Here is a 27,292-nt window from a genome sequence, read left to right as displayed (position 1 = left end):
GAAAACGCTTGCGGGGGATTGTTCATGTGTCTCAATGGGAAGTACTGTGTGAGCGGTTTGAAATTCGGTGCAACGGTTAAAGGGAATTGTCGCGGCCGAAATGTGTCAAATTCGTGAACTTTGACCCTATGAAAGTCGGGTCCTATTGATCCTAGAGAGAAACATTTTTTTTAAATTGATGTACTCTTCGAGAGCAACATATTGGCTATCTCGGATTTTGAAAATTCGCGAATGGAGTTTCTGTAGGGAATTTCCGTTCGATTTTTGGGCTATTTTTTAAACCTTCAAAAATTCGCCATAAAAAAACTATGGAAGCTAGGACCACCAAATTTGGAGGGTTTGTAGGTAAATGTAGGGAGCCCTTTCACACCAAAATTTGCGACATTCTATCGAACCGTTTCTGAGATATTCGCGAGTTTTTGTTTTAACATTACGGCGAAAAGGCCCGGACCCCCCATGGTGAGCCGCGATTGGCGAGCATGGGGAGGAAAGCCGAAACCCTGTTAGGCCATGTTTCGAATTTCAAGTCGATCGGACAATTAGGGCACGAGATATGGGGGGTCAAAATTTGGCCCATTTCCGTGACCATTGGGACGACCCCCATCGAAATTTCGGTCGCTTGCGCCGGGGTCAAAAATTGAGCTACGAGAAAACGCTTGCGGGGAATTGTTCATGTGTTTCAATGGGAAGTATTGTGAGAGCGGTTTGAAATTCGGTGCAACGGTTATAGGGAATTGTCGCGGCCGAAATGTGTCAAATTCGTGAAATTTGACCCTATGAAAGTCGGGTCCTACTGGGCCTAGAGAGAAACTTTTTTTTTTAAATTGATGTACTCTTCGAGAGCAACATTTTGGCTATCTCGGATTTTTAAAATTCGCGAATGGAGTTTCTGTAGGGAATTTCCGTTTGATTTTTGGGCTATTTTTTAAACATTCATAAATTCGCCATAAAAAAACTATGGAAGCTAGGACCACCAAATTTGGAGGGTTTGTAGGTAAATGTAGGGAGCCCTTTCACACCAAAATTTGCGACATTCTATCGAACCGTTTATGAGATATTCGCGAGTTTTTGTTTTAACATTACGGCGAAAAGGCCCGGACCCCCCATGGTGAGCCGCGTTTGGCGAGCATGGGGAGGAAGGCCGAAACCCTGTTAGACCATGTTTCAAATTTCAAGTCGATCGGACAATTAGGGCCCGAGATATGGGGGTCAAAGTTTGGCCCATTTCCGTGACCATTGGGACGTCCGCCATCGAAATTTCGGTCGCATGCGCCGGGGTCAAAAATTGAGCTACGACAAAACGCTTGCGGGGGATTGCTCATGTGTCTCAATGGGAAGTACTGCGTGAGCGGTTTGAAATTCGGTGCAAAGGTTATAGGGAATTGTCGCGGCCGAAATGTGTCAAATTCGTGAACTTTGACCCTATGAAAGTCGGGTCCTAGAGAGAAACTTTTTTTTTAAATTGATGTACTGATAGCAACATTTTGGCTATCTCGGATTTTTAAAATTCGCGAATGGAGTTTCTGTAGGGAATTTCCGTTCGATTTTGGGCTATTTTTTAAACCTTCAAAAATTCGCCATAAAAAAGCTATGGAAGCTAGGACCACCAAATTTGGAGAGTTTGTAGGTAAATCTAAGGAGCCCTTTCACACCAAAATTTGCGACATTCTATCGAACCGTTTCGGAGATATTCGCGAGTTTTTGTTTTAAAATTACGGCGAAAAGGCCCGGACCCCCCATGGTGAGCCGCGATTGGCGAGCACGGGGAGGAAGGCCAAACCCTGTTAGGCCACGTTTCAAATTTCAAGTCGATCGGACAATTAGGGCCCGAGATATGGGGGGTCAAATTTTGGCCCATTTCCGTGACCATTGGGACGGCCCCCATCGAAATTTCGGTCGCTTGCGCCGGTGTCAAAAATTGAGCTACGAGAAAACGCTTGCAGGGGATTGTTCATGTGTCTCAATGGGAAGTACTGTGTGAGCGGTTTGAAATTCGGTGCAACGGTTATAGGGAATTGTCGCGGCCGAAATGTGTCAAATTCTTGAACTTTGACCCTATGAAAGTCGGGTCCTATTGGGCCTAGAGAGAAACTTTTTTTTAAATTGATGTAATGAGAGCAACATTTTGGCTATCTCGGATTTTTAAAATTCGCGAATGGAGTTTCTGTAGGGAATTTCCGTTCGATTTTTGGGCTATTTTTTAAACATTCAAAAATTCGCCATAAAAAAACTATGGAAGCTAGGACCACCAAATTTGGAGAGTTTGTAGGTAAATCTAAGGAGCTCTTTCACACCAAAATTTGCGACATTCTATCGAACCGTTTCGGAGATATTCGCGAGTTTTTGTTTTAATATTACGGCGAAAAGGCCCGGACCCCCCATGGTGAGCCGCGATTGGCGAGCATGGGGAGGAAGGCCGAAACCCTGTTAGGCCATGTTTCAAATTTCAAGTCGATCGGACAATTAGGGCCCGAGATATGGGGGGTCAAAATTTGGCCCATTTCCGTGACCATTGGGACGTCCGCCATCGAAATTTCGGTCGCATGCGCCGGGGTCAAAAATTGAGCTACGACAAAACGCTTGCGGGGGATTGCTCATGTGTCTCAATGGGAAGTACTGCGTGAGCGGTTTGAAATTCGGTGCAAAGGTTATAGGGAATTGTCGCGGCCGAAATGTGTCAAATTCGTGAACTTTGACCCTATGAAAGTCGGGTCCTATTGGGCCTAGAGAGAAACGTTTTTTTTAAATTGAAGTACTGAGAGCAACATTTTGGCTATCTCGGATTTTTAAAATTCGCGAATGGAGTTTCTGTAGGGAATTTCCGTTCGATTTTTGGGCTATTTTTTAAACTTTCAAAAATTCGCCATAAAAAACTATGGAAGCTAGGACCACCAAATTTGGAGAGTTTGTAGGTAAATGTAGGGAGCCCTTTCACACCAAAAGTTGCGACATTCTATCGAACCGTTTCGGAGATATTCGCGAGTTTTTGTTTTAACATTACGGCGAAAAGGCCCGGACCCCCCATGGTGAGCCGCGATTGGCGAGCATGGGGAGGAAGGCCGAAACCCTGTTAGGCCATGTTTCAAATTTCAAGTCGATCGGACAATTAGGGCCCGAGATATGGGGGGTCAAAGTTTGGCCCATTTCCGTGACCATTGGGACGTCCCCCATCGAAATTTCGGTCGCTTGCGCCGGGGTCAAAAATTGAGCTACGAGAAAACGCTTGCGGGGGATTGTTCATGTGTCTCAATGGGAAGTACTGTGTGAGCGGTTTGAAATTCGGTGCAACGGTTAAAGGGAATTGTCGCGGCCGAAATGTGTCAAATTCGTGAACTTTGACCCTATGAAATTCGGGTCCTATTGGGCCTAGAGAGAAACTTTTTTTTTAAATTGATGTACTGAGAGCAACATTTTGGCTATCTCGGATTTTTAAAATTCGCGAATGGAGTTTCTGTAGGGAATTTCCGTTCGATTTTTGGGCTATTTTTTAAACCTTCAAAAATTCGCCATAAAAAAGCTATGGAAGCTAGGACCACCAAATTTGGACAGTTTGTAGGTAAATGTAGGGAGCCCTTTCACACCAAAATTTGCGACATTCTATCGAACCGTTTCTGAGATATTCGCGAGTTTTTGTTTTAACATTACGGCGAAAAGGCCCGGACCCCCCATGGTGAGCCGCGATCGGCGAGCATGGGGAGGAAGGCCGAAACCCTGTTAGGCCATGTTTCGAATTTCAAGTCGATCGGACAATTAGGGCACGAGATATGGGGGGTCAAAATTTGGCCCATTTCCGTGACCATTGGGAGAACCCCCATCGAAATTTCGGTCGCTTGCGCCGTGGTCAAAAATTGAGCTACGAGAAAACGCTTGCGGGGGATTGTTCATGTGTCTCAATGGGAAGTACTGTGTGAGCGGTTTGAAATTCGGTGCAACGGTTATAGGGAATTGTCGCGGCCGAAATGTGTCAAATTCGTGAAATTTGAACCTATGAAAGTCGGGTCCTACTGGGCCTAGAGAGAAACTTTTTTTTTTAAATTGATGTACTCTTCGAGAGCAACATTTTGGCTATCTCGGATTTTTAAAATTCGCGAATTGATTTTCTGTAGGGAATTTCCGTTCGATTTTTGGGCTATTTTTTAAACATTCATAAATTCGCCATAAAAAAACTATGGAAGCTAGGACCACCAAATTTGGAGGGTTTGTAGGTAAATGTAGGGAGCCCTTTCACACCAAAATTTGCCACATTCTATCGAACCGTTTATGAGATATTCGCGAGTTTTTGTTTTAACATTACGGCGAAAAGGCCCGGACCCCCCATGGTGAGCCGCGTTTGGCGAGCATGGGGAGGAAGGCCGATACCCTGTTAGACCATGTTTCAAATTTCAAGTCGATCGGACAATTAGGGCCCGAGATATGGGGGTCAAAGTTTGGCCCATTTCCGTGACCATTGGGACGTCCGCCATCGAAATTTCGGTCGCATGCGCCGGGGTCAAAAATTGAGCTACGACAAAACGCTTGCGGGGGATTGCTCATGTGTCTCAATGGGAAGTACTGCGTGAGCGGTTTGAAATTCGGTGCAAAGGTTATAGGGAATTGTCGCGGCCGAAATGTGTCAAATTCGTGAACTTTGACCCTATGAAATTCGGGTCCTATTGGGCCTAGAGAGAAACGTTTTTTTTAAATTGATGTACTGAGAGCAACATTTTGGCTATCTCGGATTTTTAAAATTCGCGAATGGAGTTTCTGTAGGGAATTTCCGTTCGATTTTTGGGCTATTTTTTAAACTTTCAAAAATTCGCCATAAAAAAACTATGGAAGCTAGGACCACCAAATTTGGAGAGTTTGTAGGTAAATGTAGGGAGCCCTTTCACACCAAAAGTTGCGACATTCTATCGAACCGTTTCGGAGATATTCGCGAGTTTTTGTTTTAACATTACGGCGAAAAGGCCCGGACCCCCCATGGTGAGCCGCGATTGGCGAGCATGGGGAGGAAGGCCGAAACCCTGTTAGGCCATGTTTCAAATTTCAAGTCGATCGGACAATTAGGGCCCGAGATATGGGGGGTCAAAGTTTGGCCCATTTCCGTGACCATTGGGACGTCCCCCATCGAAATTTCGGTCGCTTGCGCCGGGGTCAAAAATTGAGCTACGAGAAAACGCTTGCGGGGGATTGTTCATGTGTCTCAATGGGAAGTACTGTGTGAGCGGTTTGAAATTCGGTGCAACGGTTAAAGGGAATTGTCGCGGCCGAAATGTGTCAAATTCGTGAACTTTGACCCTATGAAAGTCGGGTCCTATTGATCCTAGAGAGAAACATTTTTTTTAAATTGATGTACTCTTCGAGAGCAACATATTGGCTATCTCGGATTTTGAAAATTCGCGAATGGAGTTTCTGTAGGGAATTTCCGTTCGATTTTTGGGCTATTTTTTAAACCTTCAAAAATTCGCCATAAAAAAACTATGGAAGCTAGGACCACCAAATTTGGAGGGTTTGTAGGTAAATGTAGGGAGCCCTTTCACACCAAAATTTGCGACATTCTATCGAACCGTTTCTGAGATATTCGCGAGTTTTTGTTTTAACATTACGGCGAAAAGGCCCGGACCCCCCATGGTGAGCCGCGATTGGCGAGCATGGGGAGGAAAGCCGAAACCCTGTTAGGCCATGTTTCGAATTTCAAGTCGATCGGACAATTAGGGCACGAGATATGGGGGGTCAAAATTTGGCCCATTTCCGTGACCATTGGGACGACCCCCATCGAAATTTCGGTCGCTTGCGCCGGGGTCAAAAATTGAGCTACGAGAAAACGCTTGCGGGGAATTGTTCATGTGTTTCAATGGGAAGTATTGTGAGAGCGGTTTGAAATTCGGTGCAACGGTTATAGGGAATTGTCGCGGCCGAAATGTGTCAAATTCGTGAAATTTGACCCTATGAAAGTCGGGTCCTACTGGGCCTAGAGAGAAACTTTTTTTTTTAAATTGATGTACTCTTCGAGAGCAACATTTTGGCTATCTCGGATTTTTAAAATTCGCGAATGGAGTTTCTGTAGGGAATTTCCGTTCGATTTTTGGGCTATTTTTTAAACATTCATAAATTCGCCATAAAAAAACTATGGAAGCTAGGACCACCAAATTTGGAGGGTTTGTAGGTAAATGTAGGGAGCCCTTTCACACCAAAATTTGCGACATTCTATCGAACCGTTTATGAGATATTCGCGAGTTTTTGTTTTAACATTACGGCGAAAAGGCCCGGACCCCCCATGGTGAGCCGCGTTTGGCGAGCATGGGGAGGAAGGCCGAAACCCTGTTAGACCATGTTTCAAATTTCAAGTCGATCGGACAATTAGGGCCCGAGATATGGGGGTCAAAGTTTGGCCCATTTCCGTGACCATTGGGACGTCCGCCATCGAAATTTCGGTCGCATGCGCCGGGGTCAAAAATTGAGCTACGACAAAACGCTTGCGGGGGATTGCTCATGTGTCTCAATGGGAAGTACTGCGTGAGCGGTTTGAAATTCGGTGCAAAGGTTATAGGGAATTGTCGCGGCCGAAATGTGTCAAATTCGTGAACTTTGACCCTATGAAAGTCGGGTCCTAGAGAGAAACTTTTTTTTTTAAATTGATGTACTGATAGCAACATTTTGGCTATCTCGGATTTTTAAAATTCGCGAATGGAGTTTCTGTAGGGAATTTCCGTTCGATTTTGGGCTATTTTTTAAACCTTCAAAAATTCGCCATAAAAAAGCTATGGAAGCTAGGACCACCAAATTTGGAGAGTTTGTAGGTAAATCTAAGGAGCCCTTTCACACCAAAATTTGCGACATTCTATCGAACCGTTTCGGAGATATTCGCGAGTTTTTGTTTTAAAATTACGGCGAAAAGGCCCGGACCCCCCATGGTGAGCCGCGATTGGCGAGCACGGGGAGGAAGGCCAAACCCTGTTAGGCCACGTTTCAAATTTCAAGTCGATCGGACAATTAGGGCCCGAGATATGGGGGGTCAAATTTTGGCCCATTTCCGTGACCATTGGGAAGTCCGCCATCGAAATTTCGGTCGCTTGCGCCGGTGTCAAAAATTGAGCTACGAGAAAACGCTTGCAGGGGATTGTTCATGTGTCTCAATGGGAAGTACTGTGTGAGCGGTTTGAAATTCGGTGCAACGGTTATAGGGAATTGTCGCGGCCGAAATGTGTCAAATTCTTGAACTTTGACCCTATGAAAGTCGGGTCCTATTGGGCCTAGAGAGAAACTTTTTTTTAAATTGATGTAATGAGAGCAACATTTTGGCTATCTCGGATTTTTAAAATTCGCGAATGGAGTTTCTGTAGGGAATTTCCGTTCGATTTTTGGGCTATTTTTTAAACATTCAAAAATTCGCCATAAAAAAACTATGGAAGCTAGGACCACCAAATTTGGAGAGTTTGTAGGTAAATCTAAGGAGCTCTTTCACACCAAAATTTGCGACATTCTATCGAACCGTTTCGGAGATATTCGCGAGTTTTTGTTTTAATATTACGGCGAAAAGGCCCGGACCCCCCATGGTGAGCCGCGATTGGCGAGCATGGGGAGGAAGGCCGAAACCCTGTTAGGCCATGTTTCAAATTTCAAGTCGATCGGACAATTAGGGCCCGAGATATGGGGGGTCAAAATTTGGCCCATTTCCGTGACCATTGGGACGTCCGCCATCGAAATTTCGGTCGCATGCGCCGGGGTCAAAAATTGAGCTACGACAAAACGCTTGCGGGGGATTGCTCATGTGTCTCAATGGGAAGTACTGCGTGAGCGGTTTGAAATTCGGTGCAAAGGTTATAGGGAATTGTCGCGGCCGAAATGTGTCAAATTCGTGAACTTTGACCCTATGAAAGTCGGGTCCTATTGGGCCTAGAGAGAAACGTTTTTTTTAAATTGATGTACTGAGAGCAACATTTTGGCTATCTCGGATTTTTAAAATTCGCGAATGGAGTTTCTGTAGGGAATTTCCGTTCGATTTTTGGGCTATTTTTTAAACTTTCAAAAATTCGCCATAAAAAAACTATGGAAGCTAGGACCACCAAATTTGGAGAGTTTGTAGGTAAATGTAGGGAGCCCTTTCACACCAAAAGTTGCGACATTCTATCGAACCGTTTCGGAGATATTCGCGAGTTTTTGTTTTAACATTACGGCGAAAAGGCCCGGACCCCCCATGGTGAGCCGCGATTGGCGAGCATAGGGAGGAAGGCCGAAACCCTGTTAGGCCATGTTTCAAATTTCAAGTCGATCGGACAATTAGGGCCCGAGATATGGGGGGTCAAAGTTTGGCCCATTTCCGTGACCATTGGGACGTCCCCCATCGAAATTTCGGTCGCTTGCGCCGGGGTCAAAAATTGAGCTACGAGAAAACGCTTGCGGGGGATTGTTCATGTGTCTCAATGGGAAGTACTGTGTGAGCGGTTTGAAATTCGGTGCAACGGTTAAAGGGAATTGTCGCGGCCGAAATGTGTCAAATTCGTGAACTTTGACCCTATGAAAGTCGGGTCCTATTGATCCTAGAGAGAAACATTTTTTTTAAATTGATGTACTCTTCGAGAGCAACATATTGGCTATCTCGGATTTTGAAAATTCGCGAATGGAGTTTCTGTAGGGAATTTCCGTTCGATTTTTGGGCTATTTTTTAAACCTTCAAAAATTCGCCATAAAAAAACTATGGAAGCTAGGACCACCAAATTTGGAGGGTTTGTAGGTAAATGTAGGGAGCCCTTTCACACCAAAATTTGCGACATTCTATCGAACCGTTTCTGAGATATTCGCGAGTTTTTGTTTTAACATTACGGCGAAAAGGCCCGGACCCCCCATGGTGAGCCGCGATTGGCGAGCATGGGGAGGAAAGCCGAAACCCTGTTAGGCCATGTTTCGAATTTCAAGTCGATCGGACAATTAGGGCACGAGATATGGGGGGTCAAAATTTGGCCCATTTCCGTGACCATTGGGACGACCCCCATCGAAATTTCGGTCGCTTGCGCCGGGGTCAAAAATTGAGCTACGAGAAAACGCTTGCGGGGAATTGTTCATGTGTTTCAATGGGAAGTATTGTGAGAGCGGTTTGAAATTCGGTGCAACGGTTATAGGGAATTGTCGCGGCCGAAATGTGTCAAATTCGTGAAATTTGACCCTATGAAAGTCGGGTCCTACTGGGCCTAGAGAGAAACTTTTTTTTTTAAATTGATGTACTCTTCGAGAGCAACATTTTGGCTATCTCGGATTTTTAAAATTCGCGAATGGAGTTTCTGTAGGGAATTTCCGTTCGATTTTTGGGCTATTTTTTAAACATTCATAAATTCGCCATAAAAAAACTATGGAAGCTAGGACCACCAAATTTGGAGGTTTTGTAGGTAAATGTAGGGAGCCCTTTCACACCAAAATTTGCGACATTCTATCGAACCGTTTATGAGATATTCGCGAGTTTTTGTTTTAACATTACGGCGAAAAGGCCCGGACCCCCCATGGTGAGCCGCGTTTGGCGAGCATGGGGAGGAAGGCCGAAACCCTGTTAGACCATGTTTCAAATTTCCAGTCGATCGGACAATTAGGGCCCGAGATATGGGGGTCAAAGTTTGGCCCATTTCCGTGACCATTGGGACGTCCGCCATCGAAATTTCGGTCGCATGCGCCGGGGTCAAAAATTGAGCTACGACAAAACGCTTGCGGGGGATTGCTCATGTGTCTCAATGGGAAGTACTGCGTGAGCGGTTTGAAATTCGGTGCAAAGGTTATAGGGAATTGTCGCGGCCGAAATGTGTCAAATTCGTGAACTTTGACCCTATGAAATTCGGGTCCTATTGGGCCTAGAGAGAAACTTTTTTTTTAAATTGATGTACTGAGAGCAACATTTTGGCTATCTCGGATTTTTAAAATTCGCGAATGGAGTTTCTGTAGGGAATCTCCGTTCGATTTTTGGGCTATTTTTTAAACCTTCAAAAATTCGCCATAAAAAAACTATGGAAGCTAGGACCACCAAATTTGGAGAGTTTGTAGGTAAATCTAAGGAGCCCTTTCACACCAAAATTTGCGACATTCTATCGAACCGTTTCTGAGATATTCGCGAGTTTTTGTTTTAGCGTTACGGCGAAAAGGCCCGGACCCCCCATGGTGAGCCGCGATTGGCGAGCATGGGGAGGAAGGCCGAAACCCTGTTAGGCCATGTTTCGAATTTCAAGTCGATCGGACAATTAGGGCCCGAGATATGGGGGGTCAAAGTTTGGCCCATTTCCGTGACCATTGGGACGGCCCCCATCGAAATTTCGGTCGCTTGCGCCGGGGTCAAAAATTGAGCTACGAGAAAACGCTTGCGGGGGATTGTTCATGTGTCTCCATGGGAAGTACTGTGTGAGCGGTTTGAAATTCGGTGCAACGGTTAAAGGGAATTGTCGCGGCCGAAATGTGTCAAATTCGTGAACTTTGACCCTATGAAAGTCGGGTCCTATTGATCCTAGAGAGAAACATTTTTTTTAAATTGATGTACTCTTCGAGAGCAACATATTGGCTATCTCGGATTTTGAAAATTCGCGAATGGAGTTTCTGTAGGGAATTTCCGTTCGATTTTTGGGCTATATTTTAAACCTTCAAAAATTCGCCATAAAAAAACTATGGAAGCTAGGACCACCAAATTTGGAGGGTTTGTAGGTAAATGTAGGGAGCCCTTTCACACCAACATTTGCGACATTCTATCGAACCGTTTCTGAGATATTCGCGAGTTTTTGTTTTAACATTACGGCGAAAAGGCCCGGACCCCCCATGGTGAGCCGCGATCGGCGAGCATGGGGAGGAAAGCCGAAACCCTGTTAGGCCATGTTTCGAATTTCAAGTCGATCGGACAATTAGGGCACGAGATATGGGGGGTCAAAATTTGGCCCATTTCCGTGACCATTGGGAGAACCCCCAACGAAATTTCGGTCGCTTGCGCCGTGGTCAAAAATTGAGCTACGAGAAAACGCTTGCGGGGGATTGTTCATGTGTCTCAATGGGAAGTACTGTGTGAGCGGTTTGAAATACGGTGCAACGGTTATAGGGAATTGTCGCGGCCGAAATGTGTCAAATTCGTGAAATTTGACCCTATGAAAGTCGGGTCCTACTGGCCCTAGAGAGAAACTTTTTGTTTAAATTGATGTACTCTTCGAGAGCAACATTTTGGTTATCTCGGATTTTTAAAATTCGCGAATGGAGTTTCTGTAGGGAATTTCCGTTCGATTTTTGGGCTATTTTTTAAACATTCATAAATTCGCCATAAAAAAACTATGGAAGCTAGGACCACCAAATTTGGAGGGTTTGTAGGTAAATGTAGGGAGCCCTTTCACACCAAAATTTGCGACATTCTATCGAACCGTTTCTGAGATATTCGCGAGTTTTTGTTTTAGCGTTACGGCGAAAAGGCCCGGACCCCCCATGGTGAGCCGCGATTGGCGAGCATGGGGAGGAAGGCCGAAACCCTGTTAGGCCATGTTTCGAATTTCAAGTCGATCGGACAATTAGGGCCCGAGATATGGGGGGTCAAAGTTTGGCCCATTTCCGTGACCATTGGGACGGCCCCCATCGAAATTTCGGTCGCTTGCGCCGGGGTCAAAAATTGAGCTACGAGAAAACGCTTGCGGGGGATTGTTCATGTGTCTCCATGGGAAGTACTGTGTGAGCGGTTTGAAATTCGGTGCAACGGTTAAAGGGAATTGTCGCGGCCGAAATGTGTCAAATTCGTGAACTTTGACCCTATGAAAGTCGGGTCCTATTGATCCTAGAGAGAAACATTTTTTTTAAATTGATGTACTCTTCGAGAGCAACATATTGGCTATCTCGGATTTTGAAAATTCGCGAATGGAGTTTCTGTAGGGAATTTCCGTTCGATTTTTGGGCTATATTTTAAACCTTCAAAAATTCGCCATAAAAAAACTATGGAAGCTAGGACCACCAAATTTGGAGGGTTTGTAGGTAAATGTAGGGAGCCCTTTCACACCAACATTTGCGACATTCTATCGAACCGTTTCTGAGATATTCGCGAGTTTTTGTTTTAACATTACGGCGAAAAGGCCCGGACCCCCCATGGTGAGCCGCGATCGGCGAGCATGGGGAGGAAAGCCGAAACCCTGTTAGGCCATGTTTCGAATTTCAAGTCGATCGGACAATTAGGGCACGAGATATGGGGGGTCAAAATTTGGCCCATTTCCGTGACCATTGGGAGAACCCCCAACGAAATTTCGGTCGCTTGCGCCGTGGTCAAAAATTGAGCTACGAGAAAACGCTTGCGGGGGATTGTTCATGTGTCTCAATGGGAAGTACTGTGTGAGCGGTTTGAAATACGGTGCAACGGTTATAGGGAATTGTCGCGGCCGAAATGTGTCAAATTCGTGAAATTTGACCCTATGAAAGTCGGGTCCTACTGGCCCTAGAGAGAAACTTTTTGTTTAAATTGATGTACTCTTCGAGAGCAACATTTTGGTTATCTCGGATTTTTAAAATTCGCGAATGGAGTTTCTGTAGGGAATTTCCGTTCGATTTTTGGGCTATTTTTTAAACATTCATAAATTCGCCATAAAAAAACTATGGAAGCTAGGACCACCAAATTTGGAGGGTTTGTAGGTAAATGTAGGGAGCCCTTTCACACCAAAATTTGCGACATTCTATCGAACCGTTTATGAGATATTCGCGAGTTTTTGTTTTAACATTACGGCGAAAAGGCCCGGACCCCCCATGGTGAGCCGCGTTTGGCGAGCATGGGGAGGAAGGCCGAAACCCTGTTAGACCATGTTTCAAATTTCAAGTCGATCGGACAATTAGGGCCCGAGATATGGGGGTCAAAGTTTGTCCCATTTCCGTGACCATTGGGACGTCCGCCATCGAAATTTCGGTCGCATGCGCCGGGGTCAAAAATTGAGCTACGACAAAACGCTTGCGGGGGATTGCTCATGTGTCTCAATGGGAAGTACTGCGTGAGCGGTTTGAAATTCGGTGCAAAGGTTATAGGGAATTGTCGCGACCGAAATGTGTCAAATTCGTGAACTTTGACCCTATGAAATTCGGGTCCTATTGGGCCTAGAGAGAAACTTTTTTTTTAAATTGATGTACTGAGAGCAACATTTTGGCTATCTCGGATTTTTAAAATTCGCGAATGGAGTTTCTGTAGGGAATTTCCGTTCGATTTTTGGGCTATTTTTTAAACATTCAAAAATTCGCCATAAAAAAGCTATGGAAGCTAGGACCACCAAATTTGAAGAGTTTGTAAGTACATCTAAGGAGCCCTTTCACACCAAAATTTGCGACATTCTATCGAACCGTTTCTGAGATATTCGCGAGTTTTTGTTTTAACATTACGGCGAAAAGGTCCGGACCCCCCATGGTGAGCCGCGATTGGCGAGCATGGGGAGGAAGGCCGAAACCCTGTTAGGCCATGTTTCGAATTTCAAGTCGATCGGACAATTAGGGCACGAGATATGGGGGGTCAAAATTTGGCCCATTTCCGTGACCATTGGGACGACCCCCATCGAAATTTCGGTCGCTTGCGCCGGGGTCAAAAATTGAGCTACGAGAAAACGCTTGCGGGGAATTGTTCATGTGTTTCAATGGGAAGTATTGTGTGAGCGGTTTGAAATTCGGTGCAACGGTTATAGGGAATTGTCGCGACTGAAATGTGTCAAATTCGTGAAATTTGACCCTATGAAAGTCGGGTCCTACTGGGCCTAGAGAGAAACTTTTTTTTTAAATTGATGTACTCTTCGAGAGCAACATTTTGGCTATCTCGGATTTTTAAAATTCGCGAATGGAGTTTCTGTAGGGAATTTCCGTTCGATTTTTGGGCTATTTTTTAAACATTCATAAATTCGCCATAAAAAAACTATGGAAGCTAGGACCACCAAATTTGGAGGGTTTGTAGGTAAATGTAGGGAGCCCTTTCACACCAAAATTTGCGACATTCTATCGAACCGTTTATGAGATATTCGCGAGTTTTTGTTTTAACATTACGGCGAAAAGGCCCGGACCCCCCATGGTGAGCCGCGTTTGGCGAGCATGGGGAGGAAGGCCGAAACCCTGTTAGACCATGTTTCAAATTTCAAGTCGATCGGACAATTAGGGCACGAGATATGGGGGTCAAAGTTTGGCCCATTTCCGTGACCATTGGGACGTCCGCCATCGAAATTTCGGTCGCATGCGCCGGGGTCAAAAATTGAGCTACGACAAAACGCTTGCGGGGGATTGCTCATGTGTCTCAATGGGAAGTACTGCGTGAGCGGTTTGAAATTCGTTGCAAAGGTTATAGGGAATTGTCGCGACCGAAATGTGTCAAATTCGTGAACTTTGACCCTATGAAATTCGGGTCCTATTGGGCCTAGAGAGAAACTTTTTTTTTAAATTGATGTACTGAGAGCAACATTTTGGCTATCTCGGATTTTTAAAATTCGCGAATGGAGTTTCTGTAGGGAATTTCCGTTCGATTTTTGGGCTATTTTTTAAACCTTCAAAAATTCGCCATAAAAAAGCTATGGAAGCTAGGACCACCAAATTTGGAGAGTTTGTAGGTAAATGTAGGGAGCCCTTTCACACCAAAATTTGCGACATTCTATCGAACCGTTTCGGAGATATTCGCGAGTTTTTGTTTTAACATTACGGCGAAAAGGCCCGGACCCCCCATGGTGAGCCGCGATCGGCGAGCATGGGGAGGAAGGCCGAAACCCTGTTAGGCCATGTTTCGAATTTCAAGTCGATCGGACAATTAGGGCACGAGATATGGGGGGTCAAAATTTGGCCCATTTCCGTGACCATTGGGTGAACCCCCATCGAAATTTCGGTCGCTTGCGCCGTGGTCAAAACTTGAGCTACGAGAAAACGCTTGCGGGGGATTGTTCATGTGTCTCAATGGGAAGTACTGTGTGAGCGGTTTGAAATTCGGTGCAACGGTTATAGGGAATTGTCGCGGCCGAAATGTGTCAAATTCGTGAAATTTGACCCTATGAAAGTCGGGTCCTACTGGGCCTAGAGAGAAACTTTTTGTTTAAATTGATGTACTCTTCGAGAGCAACATTTTGGCTATCTCGGATTTTTAAAATTCGCGAATGGAGTTTCTGTAGGGAATTTCCGTTCGATTTTTGGGCTATTTTTTAAACATTCATAAATTCGCCATAAAAAAACTATGGAAGCTAGGACCACCAAATTTGGAGGGTTTGTAGGTAAATGTAGGGAGCCCTTTCACACCAAAATTTGCCACATTCTATCGAACCGTTTATGAGATATTCGCGAGTTTTTGTTTTAACATTACGGCGAAAAGGCCCGGACCCCCCATGGTGAGCCGCGTTTGGCGAGCATGGGGAGGAAGGCCGAAACCCTGTTAGACCATGTTTCAAATTTCAAGTCGATCGGACAATTAGGGCCCGAGATATGGGGGTCAAAGTTTGGCCCATTTCCGTGACCATTGGGACGTCCGCCATCGAAATTTCGGTCGCATGCGCCGGGGTCAAAAATTGAGCTACAACAAAACGCTTGCGGGGGATTGCTCATGTGTCTCAATGGGAAGTACTGCGTGAGCGGTTTGAAATTCGGTGCAAAGGTTATAGGGAATTGTCGCGACCGAAATGTGTCAAATTCGTGAACTTTGACCCTATGAAATTCGGGTCCTATTGGGCCTAGAGAGAAACTTTTTTTTTAAATTGATGTACTGAGAGCAACAGTTTGGCTATCTCGGATTTTTAAAATTCGCGAATGGATTTTTTGTAGGGAATTTCCGTTCGATTTTTGGGCTATTTTTTAAACTTTCAAAAATTCGCCATAAAAAAACTATGGAAGCTAGGACCACCAAATTTGGAGAGTTTGTAGGTAAATCTAGGGAGCCCTTTCACACCAAAATTTGCGACATTCTATCGAACCGTTTCTGAGATATTCGCGAGTTTTTGTTTTAGCATTACGGCGAAAAGGCCCGGACCCCCCATGGTGAGCCGCGATTGGCGAGCATGGGGAGGAAAGCCGAAACCCTGTTAGGCCATGTTTCGAATTTCAAGTCGATCGGACAATTATTGCACGAGATATGGGGGGTCAAAATTTGGCCAATTTCCGTGACCATTGGGACGACCCCCATCGAAATTTCGGTCGCTTGCGCCGGGGTCAAAAATTGAGCTACGAGAAAACGCTTGCGGGGAATTGTTCATGTGTTTCAATGGGAAGTATTGTGTGAGCGGTTTGAAATTCGGTGCAACGGTTATAGGGAATTGTCGCGGCCGAAATGTGTCAAATTGGTGAAATTTGACCCTATGAAAGTCGGGTCCTACTGGGCCTAGAGAGAAACTTTTTGTTTAAATTGATGTACTCTTCGAGAGCAACATTTTGGCTATCTCGGATTTTTAAAATTCGCGAATGGAGTTTCTGTAGGGAATTTCCGTTCGATTTTTGGGCTATTTTTTAAACATTCATAAATTCGCCATAAAAAAACTATGGAAGCTAGGACCACCAAATTTGGGGGGTTTGTAGGTAAATGTAGGGAGCCCTTTCACACCAAAATTTGCCACATTCTATCGAACCGTTTATGAGATATTCGCGAGTTTTTGTTTTAACATTACGGCGAAAAGGCCCGGACCCCCCATGGTGAGCCGCGTTTGGCGAGCATGGGGAGGAAGGCCGAAACCCTGTTAGACCATGTTTCAAATTTCAAGTCGATCGGACAATTAGGGCCCGAGATATGGGGGTCAAAGTTTGGCCCATTTCCGTGACCATTGTTACGTCCGCCATCGAAATTTCGGTCGCATGCGCCGGGGTCAAAAATTGAGCTACAACAAAACGCTTGCGGGGGATTGCTCATGTGTTTCAATGGGAAGTACTGCGTGAGCGGTTTGAAATTCGGTGCAAAGGTTATAGGGAATTGTCGCGACCGAAATGTGTCAAATTCGTGAACTTTGACCCTATGAAATTCGGGTCCTATTGGGCCTAGAGAGAAACTTTTTTTTTAAATTGATGTACTGAGAGCAACATTTTGGCTATCTCGGATTTTTAAAATTCGCGAATGGAGTTTCTGTAGGGAATTTCCGTTCGATTTTTGGGCTATTTTTTAAACATTCAAAAATTCGCCATAAAAAAACTATGGAAGCTAGGACCACCAAATTTGGAGAGTTTGTAGGTAAATGTAGGGAGCCCTTTCACACCAAAATTTGCGACATTCTATCGAACCGTTTCGGAGATATTCGCGAGTTTTTGTTTTAACATTACGGCGAAAAGGCCCGGACCCCCCATGGTGAGCCGCGATTGGCGAGCATGGGGAGGAAGGCCGAAACCCTGTTAGGCCATGTTTCAAATTTCAAGTCGATCGGACAATTAGGGCCCGAGATATGGGGGGTCAAAGTTTGGCCCATTTCCGTGACCATTGGGACGTCCCCCATCGAAATTTCGGTCGCTTGCGCCGGGGTCAAAAATTGAGCTACGAGAAAACGCTTGCGGGGGATTGTTCATGTGTCTCAATGGGAAGTACTGTGTGAGCGGTTTGAAATTCGGTGCAACGGTTAAAGGGAATTGTCGCGGCCGAAATGTGTCAAATTCGTGAACTTTGACCCTATGAAAGTCGGGTCCTATTGATCCTAGAGGGAAACATTTTTTTTAAATTGATGTACTCTTCGAGAGCAACATATTGGCTATCTCGGATTTTGAAAATTCGCGAATGGAGTTTCTGTAGGGAATTTCCGTTCGATTTTTGGGCTATTTTTTAAACCTTCAAAAATTCGCCATAAAAAAACTATGGAAGCTAGGACCACCAAATTTGGAGGGTTTGTAGGTAAATGTAGGGAGCCCTTTCACACCAAAATTTGCGACATTCTATCGAACCGTTTCTGAGATATTCGCGAGTTTTTGTTTTAACATTACGGCGAAAAGGCCCGGACGCCCCATGGTGAGCCGCGATTGGCGAGCATGGGGAGGAAAGCCGAAACCCTGTTAGGCCATGTTTCGAATTTCAAGTCGATCGGACAATTAGGGCACGAGATATGGGGGGTCAAAATTTGGCCCATTTCCGTGACCATTGGGACGACCCCCATCGAAATTTCGGTCGCTTGCGCCGGGGTCAAAAATTGAGCTACGAGAAAACGCTTGCGGGGAATTGTTCATGTGTTTCAATGGGAAGTATTGTGTGAGCGGTTTGAAATTCGGTGCAACGGTTATAGGGAATTGTCGCGACCGAAATGTGTCAAATTCGTGAACTTTGACCCTATGAAATTCGGGTCGTATTGGGCCTAGAGAGAAACTTTTTTTTTAAATTGATGTACTGAGAGCAACATTTTGGCTATCTCGGATTTTTAAAATTCGCGAATGGAGTTTCTGTAGGGAATTTCCGTTCGATTTTTGGGCTATTTTTTAAACCTTCAAAAATTCGCCATAAAAAAACTATGGAAGCTAGGACCACCAAATTTGGAGAGTTTGTAGGTAAATCTAAGGAGCCCTTTCACACCAAAATTTGCGACATTCTATCGAACCGTTTCGGAGATATTCGCGAGTTTTTGTTTTAACATTACGGCGAAAATGCCCGGACCCCCCATGGTGAGCCGCGATTGGCGAGCATGGGGAGGAAGGCCGAAACCCTGTTAGGCCATGTTTCAAATTTCAAGTCGATCGGACAATTAGGGCCCGAGATATGGGGGGTCAAAGTTTGGCCCATTTCCGTGACCATTGGGACGTCCCCCATCGAAATTTCGGTCGCTTGCGCCGGGGTCAAAAATTGAGCTACGAGAAAACGCTTGCGGGGGATTGTTCATGTGTCTCAATGGGAAGTACTGTGTGAGCGGTTTGAAATTCGGTGCAACGGTTATAGGGAATTGTCGCGGCCGAAATGTGTCAAATTCGTGAACTTTGACCCTATGAAAGTCGGGTCCTATTGGGCCTAGAGAGAAACTTTTTTTTAAATTGATGTACTGAGAGCAACATTTTGGCTATCTCGGATTTTTAAAATTCGCGAATGGAGTTTCTGTAGGGAATTTCCGTTCGATTTTTGGGCTATTTTTTAAACATTCAAAAATTCGCCATAAAAAAGCTATGGAAGCTAGGACCACCAAATTTGAAGAGTTTGTAAGTACATCTAAGGAGCCCTTTCACACCAAAATTTGCGACATTCTATCGAACCGTTTCTGAGATATTCGCGAGTTTTTGTTTTAACATTACGGCGAAAAGGTCCGGACCCCCCATGGTGAGCCGCGATTGGCGAGCATGGGGAGGAAGGCCGAAACCCTGTTAGGCCATGTTTCGAATTTCAAGTCGATCGGACAATTAGGGCCCGAGATATGGGGGGTCAAAGTTTGGCCCATTTCCGTGACCATTGGGACGTCCCCCATCGAAATTTCGGTCGCTTGCGCCGGGGTCAAAAATTGAGCTACGAGAAAACGCTTGCGGGGGATTGTTCATGTGTCTCAATGGGAAGTACTGTGTGAGCGGTTTGAAATTCGGTGCAAAGGTTATAGGGAATTGTCGCGACCGAAATGTGTCAAATTCGTGAACTTTGACCCTATGAAATTCGGGTCCTATTGGGCCTAGAGAGAAACTTTTTTTTTAAATTGATGTACTGAGAGCAACATTTTGGCTATCTCGGATTTTTAAAATTCGCGAATGGAGTTTCTGTAGGGAATTTCCGTTCGATTTTTGGGCTATTTTTTAAACATTCAAAAATTCGCCATAAAAAAACTATGGAAGCTAGGACCACCAAATTTGGAGAGTTTGTAGGTAAATGTAGGGAGCCCTTTCACACCAAAATTTGCGACATTCTATCGAACCGTTTCGGAGATATTCGCGAGTTTTTGTTTTAACATTACGGCGAAAAGGTCCGGACCCCCCATGGTGAGCCGCGATTGGCGAGCATGGGGAGGAAGGCCGAAACCCTGTTAGGCCATGTTTCGAATTTCAAGTCGATCGGACAATTAGGGCCCGAGATATGGGGGTCAAAGTTTGGCCCATTTCCGTGACCATTGTTACGTCCGCCATCGAAATTTCGGTCGCATGCGCCGGGGTCAAAAATTGAGCTACAACAAAACGCTTGCGGGGGATTGCTCATGTGTTTCAATGGGAAGTACTGCGTGAGCGGTTTGAAATTCGGTGCAAAGGTTATAGGGAATTGTCGCGACCGAAATGTGTCAAATTCGTGAACTTTGACCCTATGAAATTCGGGTCCTATTGGGCCTAGAGAGAAACTTTTTTTTTAAATTGATGTACTGAGAGCAACATTTTGGCTATCTCGGATTTTTAAAATTCGCGAATGGAGTTTCTGTAGGGAATTTCCGTTCGATTTTTGGGCTATTTTTTAAACATTCAAAAATTCGCCATAAAAAAACTATGGAAGCTAGGACCACCAAATTTGGAGAGTTTGTAGGTAAATGTAGGGAGCCCTTTCACACCAAAATTTGCGACATTCTATCGAACCGTTTCGGAGATATTCGCGAGTTTTTGTTTTAACATTACGGCGAAAAGGCCCGGACCCCCCATGGTGAGCCGCGATTGGCGAGCATGGGGAGGAAGGCCGAAACCCTGTTAGGCCATGTTTCAAATTTCAAGTCGATCGGACAATTAGGGCCCGAGATATGGGGGGTCAAAGTTTGGCCCATTTCCGTGACCATTGGGACGTCCCCCATCGAAATTTCGGTCGCTTGCGCCGGGGTCAAAAATTGAGCTACGAGAAAACGCTTGCGGGGGATTGTTCATGTGTCTCAATGGGAAGTACTGTGTGAGCGGTTTGAAATTCGGTGCAACGGTTAAAGGGAATTGTCGCGGCCGAAATGTGTCAAATTCGTGAACTTTGACCCTATGAAAGTCGGGTCCTATTGATCCTAGAGGGAAACATTTTTTTTAAATTGATGTACTCTTCGAGAGCAACATATTGGCTATCTCGGATTTTGAAAATTCGCGAATGGAGTTTCTGTAGGGAATTTCCGTTCGATTTTTGGGCTATTTTTTAAACCTTCAAAAATTCGCCATAAAAAAACTATGGAAGCTAGGACCACCAAATTTGGAGGGTTTGTAGGTAAATGTAGGGAGCCCTTTCACACCAAAATTTGCGACATTCTATCGAACCGTTTCTGAGATATTCGCGAGTTTTTGTTTTAACATTACGGCGAAAAGGCCCGGACCCCCCATGGTGAGCCGCGATTGGCGAGCATGGGGAGGAAAGCCGAAACCCTGTTAGGCCATGTTTCGAATTTCAAGTCGTTCGGACAATTAGGGCACGAGATATGGGGGGTCAAAATTTGGCCCATTTCCGTGACCATTGGGACGACCCCCATCGAAATTTCGGTCGCTTGCGCCGGGGTCAAAAATTGAGCTACGAGAAAACGCTTGCGGGGAATTGTTCATGTGTTTCAATGGGAAGTATTGTGTGAGCGGTTTGAAATTCGGTGCAACGGTTATAGGGAATTGTCGCGACCGAAATGTGTCAAATTCGTGAACTTTGACCCTATGAAATTCGGGTCCTATTGGGCCTAGAGAGAAACTTTTTTTTTAAATTGATGTACTGAGAGCAACATTTTGGCTATCTCGGATTTTTAAAATTCGCGAATGGAGTTTCTGTAGGGAATTTCCGTTCGATTTTTGGGCTATTTTTTAAACCTTCAAAAATTCGCCATAAAAAAACTATGGAAGCTAGGACCACCAAATTTGGAGAGTTTGTAGGTAAATCTAAGGAGCCCTTTCACACCAAAATTTGCGACATTCTATCGAACCGTTTCGGAGATATTCGCGAGTTTTTGTTTTAACATTACGGCGAAAATGCCCGGACCCCCCATGGTGAGCCGCGATTGGCGAGCATGGGGAGGAAGGCCGAAACCCTGTTAGGCCATGTTTCAAATTTCAAGTCGATCGGACAATTAGGGCCCGAGATATGGGGGGTCAAAGTTTGGCCCATTTCCGTGACCATTGGGACGTCCCCCATCGAAATTTCGGTCGCTTGCGCCGGGGTCAAAAATTGAGCTACGAGAAAACGCTTGCGGGGGATTGTTCATGTGTCTCAATGGGAAGTACTGTGTGAGCGGTTTGAAATTCGGTGCAACGGTTATAGGGAATTGTCGCGGCCGAAATGTGTCAAATTCGTGAACTTTGACCCTATGAAAGTCGGGTCCTATTGGGCCTAGAGAGAAACTTTTTTTTTAAATTGATGTACTGAGAGCAACATTTTGGCTATCTCGGATTTTTAAAATTCGCGAATGGAGTTTCTGTAGGGAATTTCCGTTCGATTTTTGGGCTATTTTTTAAACATTCAAAAATTCGCCATAAAAAAGCTATGGAAGCTAGGACCACCAAATTTGAAGAGTTTGTAAGTACATCTAAGGAGCCCTTTCACACCAAAATTTGCGACATTCTATCGAACCGTTTCTGAGATATTCGCGAGTTTTTGTTTTAACATTACGGCGAAAAGGTCCGGACCCCCCATGGTGAGCCGCGATTGGCGAGCATGGGGAGGAAGGCCGAAACCCTGTTAGGCCATGTTTCGAATTTCAAGTCGATCGGACAATTAGGGCCCGAGATATGGGGGGTCAAAGTTTGGCCCATTTCCGTGACCATTGGGACGTCCCCCATCGAAATTTCGGTCGCTTGCGCCGGGGTCAAAAATTGAGCTACGAGAAAACGCTTGCGGGGGATTGTTCATGTGTCTCAATGGGAAGTACTGTGTGAGCGGTTTGAAATTCGGTGCAACGGTTAAAGGGAATTGTCGCGGCCGAAATGTGTCAAATTCGTGAACTTTGACCCTATGAAAGTCGGGTCCTATTGATCCTAGAGGGAAACATTTTTTTTAAATTGATGTACTCTTCGAGAGCAACATATTGGCTATCTCGGATTTTGAAAATTCGCGAATGGAGTTTCTGTAGGGAATTTCCGTTCGATTTTTGGGCTATTTTTTAAACCTTCAAAAATTCGCCATAAAAAAACTATGGAAGCTAGGACCACCAAATTTGGAGGGTTTGTAGGTAAATGTAGGGAGCCCTTTCACACCAAAATTTGCGACATTCTATCGAACCGTTTCTGAGATATTCGCGAGTTTTTGTTTTAACATTACGGCGAAAAGGCCCGGACCCCCCATGGTGAGCCGCGATTGGCGAGCATGGGGAGGAAAGCCGAAACCCTGTTAGGCCATGTTTCGAATTTCAAGTCGATCGGACAATTAGGGCACGAGATATGGGGGGTCAAAATTTGGCCCATTTCCGTGACCATTGGGACGACCCCCATCGAAATTTCGGTCGCTTGCGCCGGGGTCAAAAATTGAGCTACGAGAAAACGCTTGCGGGGAATTGTTCATGTGTTTCAATGGGAAGTATTGTGTGAGCGGTTTGAAATTCGGTGCAACGGTTATAGGGAATTGTCGCGACTGAAATGTGTCAAATTCGTGAAATTTGACCCTATGAAAGTCGGGTCCTACTGGGCCTAGAGAGAAACTTTTTTTTTAAATTGATGTACTCTTCGAGAGCAACATTTTGGCTATCTCGGATTTTTAAAATTCGCGAATGGAGTTTCTGTAGGGAATTTCCGTTCGATTTTTGGGCTATTTTTTAAACATTCATAAATTCGCCATAAAAAAACTATGGAAGCTAGGACCACCAAATTTGGAGGGTTTGTAGGTAAATGTAGGGAGCCCTTTCACACCAAAATTTGCGACATTCTATCGAACCGTTTATGAGATATTCGCGAGTTTTTGTTTTAACATTACGGCGAAAAGGCCCGGACCCCCCATGGTGAGCCGCGTTTGGCGAGCATGGGGAGGAAGGCCGAAACCCTGTTAGACCATGTTTCAAATTTCAAGTCGATCGGACAATTAGGGCACGAGATATGGGGGTCAAAGTTTGGCCCATTTCCGTGACCATTGGGACGTCCGCCATCGAAATTTCGGTCGCATGCGCCGGGGTCAAAAATTGAGCTACGACAAAACGCTTGCGGGGGATTGCTCATGTGTCTCAATGGGAAGTACTGCGTGAGCGGTTTGAAATTCGTTGCAAAGGTTATAGGGAATTGTCGCGACCGAAATGTGTCAAATTCGTGAACTTTGACCCTATGAAATTCGGGTCCTATTGGGCCTAGAGAGAAACTTTTTTTTTAAATTGATGTACTGAGAGCAACATTTTGGCTATCTCGGATTTTTAAAATTCGCGAATGGAGTTTCTGTAGGGAATTTCCGTTCGATTTTTGGGCTATTTTTTAAACCTTCAAAAATTCGCCATAAAAAAGCTATGGAAGCTAGGACCACCAAATTTGGAGAGTTTGTAGGTAAATGTAGGGAGCCCTTTCACACCAAAATTTGCGACATTCTATCGAACCGTTTCGGAGATATTCGCGAGTTTTTGTTTTAACATTACGGCGAAAAGGCCCAGACCCCCCATGGTGAGCCGCGATCGGCGAGCATGGGGAGGAAGGCCGAAACCCTGTTAGGCCATGTTTCGAATTTCAAGTCGATCGGACAATTAGGGCACGAGATATGGGGGGTCAAAATTTGGCCCATTTCCGTGACCATTGGGAGAACCCCCATCGAAATTTCGGTCGCTTGCGCCGTGGTCAAAACTTGAGCTACGAGAAAACGCTTGCGGGGAATTGTTCATGTGTTTCAATGGGAAGTATTGTGTGAGCGGTTTGAAATTCGGTGCAACGGTTATAGGGAATTGTCGCGGCCGAAATGTGTCAAATTGGTGAAATTTGACCCTATGAAAGTCGGGTCCTACTGGGCCTAGAGAGAAACTTTTTGTTTAAATTGATGTACTCTTCGAGAGCAACATTTTGGCTATCTCGGATTTTTAAAATTCGCGAATGGAGTTTCTGTAGGGAATTTCCGTTCGATTTTTGGGCTATTTTTTAAACATTCATAAATTCGCCATAAAAAAACTATGGAAGCTAGGACCACCAAATTTGGAGGGTTTGTAGGTAAATGTAGGGAGCCCTTTCACACCAAAATTTGCCACATTCTATCGAACCGTTTATGAGATATTCGCGAGTTTTTGTTTTAACATTACGGCGAAAAGGCCCGGACCCCCCATGGTGAGCCGCGTTTGGCGAGCATGGGGAGGAAGGCCGAAACCCTGTTAGACCATGTTTCAAATTTCAAGTCGATCGGACAATTAGGGCCCGAGATATGGGGGTCAAAGTTTGGCCCATTTCCGTGACCATTGGGACGTCCGCCATCGAAATTTCGGTCGCATGCGCCGGGGTCAAAAATTGAGCTACAACAAAACGCTTGCGGGGGATTGCTCATGTGTCTCAATGGGAAGTACTGCGTGAGCGGTTTAAAATTCGGTGCAAAGGTTATAGGGAATTGTCGCGACCGAAATGTGTCAAATTCGTGAACTTTGACCCTATGAAATTCGGGTCCTATTGGGCCTAGAGAGAAACTTTTTTTTTAAATTGATGTACTGAGAGCAACATTTTGGCTATCTCGGATTTTTAAAATTCGCGAATGGAGTTTCTGTAGGGAATTTCCGTTCGATTTTTGGGCTATTTTTTAAACATTCAAAAATTCGCCATAAAAAAACTATGGAAGCTAGGACCACCAAATTTGGAGAGTTTGTAGGTAAATGTAGGGAGCCCTTTCACACCAAAATTTGCGACATTCTATCGAACCGTTTCGGAGATATTCGCGAGTTTTTGTTTTAACATTACGGCGAAAAGGCCCGGACCCCCCATGGTGAGCCGCGATTGGCGAGCATGGGGAGGAAGGCCGAAACCCTGTTAGGCCATGTTTCAAATTTCAAGTCGATCGGACAATTAGGGCCCGAGATATGGGGGGTCAAAGTTTGGCCCATTTCCGTGACCATTGGGACGTCCCCCATCGAAATTTCGGTCGCTTGCGCCGGGGTCAAAAATTGAGCTACGAGAAAACGCTTGCGGGGGATTGTTCATGTGTCTCAATGGGAAGTACTGTGTGAGCGGTTTGAAATTCGGTGCAACGGTTAAAGGGAATTGTCGCGGCCGAAATGTGTCAAATTCGTGAACTTTGACCCTATGAAAGTCGGGTCCTATTGATCCTAGAGAGAAACATTTTTTTTAAATTGATGTACTCTTCGAGAGCAACATATTGGCTATCTCGGATTTTGAAAATTCGCGAATGGAGTTTCTGTAGGGAATTTCCGTTCGATTTTTGGGCTATTTTTTAAACCTTCAAAAATTCGCCATAAAAAAACTATGGAAGCTAGGACCACCAAATTTGGAGGGTTTGTAGGTAAATGTAGGGAGCCCTTTCACACCAAAATTTGCGACATTCTATCGAACCGTTTCTGAGATATTCGCGAGTTTTTGTTTTAACATTACGGCGAAAAGGCCCGGACCCCCCATGGTGAGCCGCGATTGGCGAGCATGGGGAGGAAAGCCGAAACCCTGTTAGGCCATGTTTCGAATTTCAAGTCGATCGGACAATTAGGGCACGAGATATGGGGGGTCAAAATTTGGCCCATTTCCGTGACCATTGGGACGACCCCCATCGAAATTTCGGTCGCTTGCGCCGGGGTCAAAAATTGAGCTACGAGAAAACGCTTGCGGGGAATTGTTCATGTGTTTCAATGGGAAGTATTGTGTGAGCGGTTTGAAATTCGGTGCAACGGTTATAGGGAATTGTCGCGGCCGAAATGTGTCAAATTGGTGAAATTTGACCCTATGAAAGTCGGGTCCTACTGGGCCTAGAGAGAAACTTTTTTTCTTAAATTGATGTACTCTTCGAGAGCAACATTTTGGCTATCTCGGATTTTTAAAATTCGCGAATGGAGTTTCTGTAGGGAATTTCCGTTCGATTTTTGGGCTATTTTTTAAACATTCATAAATTCGCCATAAAAAAACTATGGAAGCTAGGACCACCAAATTTGGAGGGTTTGTAGGTAAATGTAGGGAGCCCTTTCACACCAAAATTTGCGACATTCTATCGAACCGTTTATGAGATATTCGCGAGTTTTTGTTTTAACATTACGGCGAAAAGGCCCGGACCCCCCATGGTGAGCCGCGTTTGGCGAGCATGGGGAGGAAGGCCGAAACCCTGTTAGACCATGTTTCAAATTTCAAGTCGATCGGACAATTAGGGCCCGAGATATGGGGGTCAAAGTTTGGCCCATTTCCGTGACCATTGGGACGTCCGCCATCGAAATTTCGGTCGCATGCGCCGGGGTCAAAAATTGAGCTACGACAAAACGCTTGCGGGGGATTGCTCATGTGTCTCAATGGGAAGTACTGCGTGAGCGGTTTGAAATTCGGTGCAAAGGTTATAGGGAATTGTCGCGACCGAAATGTGTCAAATTCGTGAACTTTGACCCTATGAAATTCGGGTCCTATTGGGCCTAGAGAGAAACTTTTTTTTTAAATTGATGTACTGAGAGCA

The sequence above is a fragment of the Stegodyphus dumicola genome, chromosome 3 (genome assembly GCF_044657685.1).
Source record: "Stegodyphus dumicola isolate Sdum_Otavi_A_Nest chromosome 3, ASM4465768v1".
Classification (NCBI taxonomy): domain Eukaryota; kingdom Metazoa; phylum Arthropoda; class Arachnida; order Araneae; family Eresidae; genus Stegodyphus; species Stegodyphus dumicola.
The sequence above is the reverse complement of the archived record's forward strand: the minus strand, read 5'-3'. Positions refer to the sequence as shown.